The sequence below is a fragment of the Telopea speciosissima genome, chromosome 3 (genome assembly GCF_018873765.1).
Source record: "Telopea speciosissima isolate NSW1024214 ecotype Mountain lineage chromosome 3, Tspe_v1, whole genome shotgun sequence".
NCBI classification, from domain to species: Eukaryota; Viridiplantae; Streptophyta; class Magnoliopsida; order Proteales; family Proteaceae; genus Telopea; species Telopea speciosissima.
The window spans coordinates 29,740,607-29,745,472 of NC_057918.1; positions in this window are offsets into that span (position 1 = coordinate 29,740,607).

The window sequence follows — 4,866 nt, forward strand, 5'->3', positions numbered from 1 at the left end:
TATGACTGCTAACATGAGAGTTGAGAGATGAATATTTGACTCAACTTGATAAACCACTGCAGGTTCTGAAGCCTCCTCTATAGCTCCGCAGTGGAGTATTCGTCTTGTAAACTATCTGAAGATAATGCAGTGTGTTTACATTAGGTGAAATCACACTGGTGGCTCCGTTTAGCCAATATGGTTAACTCATGTCTGGGCAAACCCTAGGTTAACCTGTGATTTTGCTACATGCATGCATGATGGTGAATATTTCAAACTGTTCTTTATGAAATTTATTATTGATGCAGACGTCAAATTTCTGGTGAGAAAGGTCTCAGCTGACTAAAGATTTAAGAGCACACCCGCTATGTGGAAGAGGAGAAACAAAATGGAAGCATTAAAATCGTTGGATTGCGATGGTAACACCTTTTTGTAAGATCCGTCCAACCTCGAATTCTGTTTCAATTTTCATCCTTGCTGTTACGATTAATTCAGCCATTTTCTCCAGGGTTTTAAAACTCAGGATTGGTTGGCCGATTTGGATTGGAATCGGCCGAGGCCTATCCCGATTCCTACCCATTCGGAGTTACTGCATTGTATCAGATCAGGTATCGTTCACCTTCAAAACCAATACGATACCAATACGGTATCGACATTGATTAGTTGTATCAGACAAGTTTACCTTTGGTTTTCCTTAACAATAGTTTTTCCCTTTCTCCGTACAGTTTCACTGACATGGTATCAGTATTGGTTACCTTCAAAACCGTGCAGTCGGCGATCCGATACCACTACTTCAAACCATGATCAAGAGTGGCTGATGTATACTGCATTTCTTGGATTAAGACAGAATCTGGCTGATTCCTGACTGATTCTTGTAGATCAGGATCAGAATTGACCAGGACCGGATCCCAATTCCACTCTTTAGAACCCTGTTTCTCTCAGAGACAGAGAGAGAGCGAGAGTGTGTTTTGGCTTTACGAGCGACCATTGTTCTTACCTCAGTCCGGTGTTTGACTGAATGATTCAGGCTAATTAGACATATTAGCTTTCTTGTTTGCAGCGTGGAAAGGTCATCACTGGGTCGTCTTGAAGTTTGAAAAAGTCTTAACATCCTTAAAACTGAAGGAATTTTCAATGGTCACCCCTAAAACTTCGAAGGAATTCTCAATGGTCACGGGGTAATGAGATGTTGAACACGTGGATCTGTTGCGTCAGAATTTAATAAGACAACATTAAAATCATGAAAAAAAAAAAAAAAAACTACATAAAAATTGCTGACCTAAGACGTCCGAATCGAATTTCTCCAGAACCACAGATACGACTAAGTCGAGCAATGGCCAAGTTTGGCAAGAGCGACGTCTCTGTCTCCGTATCTGTTTCTTTGCTATTGGGTCATAATGGATGGTTTCAGACCATTTCCGCAGCATCATTATAAAATGATGGAGAATAGGTCCACAAGGGCAAACACCCTTTGTTTAAAACCAAGGTTTAAAAATGCGGAATCGTATATGACAATTCTGATTAGGATTGGAATCTGGAATCGGTTGAAATTGGTCTTTAAGAACCTTAGAATTGGTCCAAATCCAAAATCAGGGAAAAATTTTAAGGTTTTGGGTGTGAATTGGCCACGTTGGATTGGTTGAAATTGGGTTCGATCACGACCAATTCTCTTATTGATACCTCTTACATTTTGAAGTAGTATTTAATGTGAAGATAAAAAAATGATTTTCCAACGTTAAGGTGTCAAGCAAGACACTCTCTATATGAAATGAATCCAATGTAGTGAGAAGAATAGATTGAATTAGAGCTGGTAAATTCCAACCATTTCTTAGATATTCAATGGTAAAATTGCCATCTTCACGTGGCACAAATTAGGTGCAGAGTCCCAGAGATACCCCTCTAGACTCTCCAGACTGCACAAACGAAAAAACATTTCTTGCCAAAATTAACTATAATTCCAAGCTTATGACATAAAATAACACAAAAACTATAGTATAAAAAATATATATAATAAGTTTTGGAGCTTAATTATTTTCTATCGATGCCCATTTGATAAATCATTATTCTAAATGTCTTCTTGCTTCCGTAGCTTCTAGAAATGCTAGGATAACATATCTACGGCTGCGCTAAAAGGGGAATGGTTTATGTTTTTAGAACATAAAGGTATCATAATCAAGTGATCAACCACGAATGGTACTGATACATCCAAGATTCACCGAACCAGTTAGCGGTTGTCATGTGTCACAAAGCGATCCGCTCCAGAACCAAGGAGAACCAATCAGGGGTCCCACCCGGGCGCAGCCTGCACCTAGGAGTGGCTTCACCCAAGCGTGGCCTGCACCCAGGCGTGGGCCTCACCCAGGCGCCGGCCTCACCCAGACGTGGCCTCACACCCAGGCGCGGCCTCACCCAAGCGTGACCTCTCACCCAGGCGCGGCCTGCACCTAGGCGCGGCCTCACACCCAGGTGCGGCCTCACCCAGGCGTGGCTTCACACCCACGAGCGGCCTCTCACCTAGGCGCGGCATCGTGGACGTAGAGGTGATGTACATGGACATCGAGGCCGCTCATCTATGACCCAATCGTGTCACTACACACTTATGCCACCACCAGGACTCTGGGCCACCGCTTAGAAGTCACGTCATCCAGACGAATTCAAGCACTCATGACGTTATCACCACAAGCGAGTATCTATCCGCCAAGGATTTGGATACCACCAGGACACTCCCTCCCGCGGGGAGATGGCCAATCAGGATAAAGCCCTGCTACCCAGGGCCTCTATCCACTCAACGGCACACTCGCCATCAAACTGGGACTCTCCATATCATCATACTCCACTATAAAAGGAAAGGTACACCACCTTTAGAGGGGACATCTAAACTCATATTGAATAATCACTATTCATCTGTTTGTTCAGGAGATCTAACTTTGGCATCGGAGAGCCCTAGGTCGGAACCACACCGGTTCTCTCTGCTAACCCCTTGGTCCACTTGCAGGTGACGGCACTCGCAGGACCGTTCGACAATTTCTTAACGCAACAGATACTAGTTAGTAATTCGTGGGAGCCAAAGGGCCTCATATAATCTATATTGAAATGAATGTTCTTGACATCAATAGCTGAGAGGTTTGGCAATTAAACATATATATCTACCGCATACAACGTTGATCATTTTGACCGTTGGATAGAATGAATAAATTCTTTGGATATGTTATGTTTCGAAATTAGTGGCTTGTCTCCATTATTTTCAGATTTTGTTTCGAATTTAGTGGTTTATGTCAATTATTTTCAGATTTGTGGGGCTTTTCTTCTTGTCTCTCAACTGGTTTTGTTGTTTAAACATCATCATAACAAGTGGTAACATTAGATTGCACTGAAGATTGCCAATTATCCAAAAAACAAAATGTTTGAATTTTCAAATCTTTCTATAATTGATGATGCCGATGGCGTAGACAAACAAGATATTCGCATAATTTTCATCTCAGTAACACTACAATCCCAACAGGTGATGAGTCTAGATCCTTTACTTCCGTCTACCCTTACTTCCGTGTGCATCCTACACATAATGGGACGCGCAAAGACCGCCTTACCTTGTCGATTCACAAGTGATTCACTGAATGGTGTTAATAGAAAAAAGAAAAAAGAGTATATAATGCAAGCGGAAGAGTTCTCTGTCCGGGAATATGACTTTTTGTGTGCACAAGGGCATCAAATGGTCGGGTGTCAATTTGCATAATTCTGCGATCTATTGGGTATATGATACGATTGGAGGAACTCACCCTAATAAATCAGTCTATAACGGGAGGGAACCCAATATTATATGAATCTGGATCAGCTACTCACATGGGGATGGGTGGGGACTGATCTGACCCCTCCATGGGGTATGTGTCTCACATCCTAGAGGCAGGTCCCGCACCCCATGGAGGATTCAGATCTGTCCCCACCCGTCCCCATATGGATAGCAGATCTAAACTCATATTATATATGCCTACATCCAATCCCTTATGGAACCGACGTAGGACTATCATACATAATAATATTATATGATCTCGTCATCTCTCATCAATATTTCTATCCAAAAAAATATATATATATATCTCCCATCAATATTACTGTGGGTCCATTGTATATGCTCTGATTCCCTTCCTACTTAGACAATGCCATCCTTCTCTCTGATCCATATCCACCAAATGAATTCAATTCATGTAAATATCCTTGGATGCCTCTCCCCACTATTGATGTGACAGAGTGAGCTAAGTCACCCGTGGGTAATCGGTAATCCAACCACTATCAAAGAAACTATCATGCTTGGAACATGCCTTCTAAAATTATACAAATTAATTGTTTCTAACACGAAATTACAACAACTTTTCTACCAAATATCACTGAAACCTGACAATAACGTATGCAATAAATGATCACCTAAATATATCAACTTCAAAGGGTCAATCTGGAAGTTGAGTAATATCGGAATGAATCATGTGACATCTCACAATAAAAGAAGGGGAGCATTCTCTGTGGGGTAGCGCAGGGCCACACATGCATGGCAGCTAATGACCACCCCACCCCCGAGATGCTAGCGTGCTTTATACAAACTAGGAAGAAAACTTCCATTATAAAGCTGACTATATGTGAAATCAAGAAAAAATAAAATTACTTTTAGAGAAAAGGAAGCATGCCATGCCTTTGTGCATATTATAATATTTCCATCTCACATAATAAACAGTGAGATCCACACTGACATACTCTTTTATTCTAACAATGTGGTTCTCATATGAATGATACTATTCTATTGATATAGTGTGTAGATTTCTTCTTACATTGACGTTATGGGAAACCCTCTCCTTTATTTTTAAAATATATAAAAGTTTTCTATACAACCCATTTAAG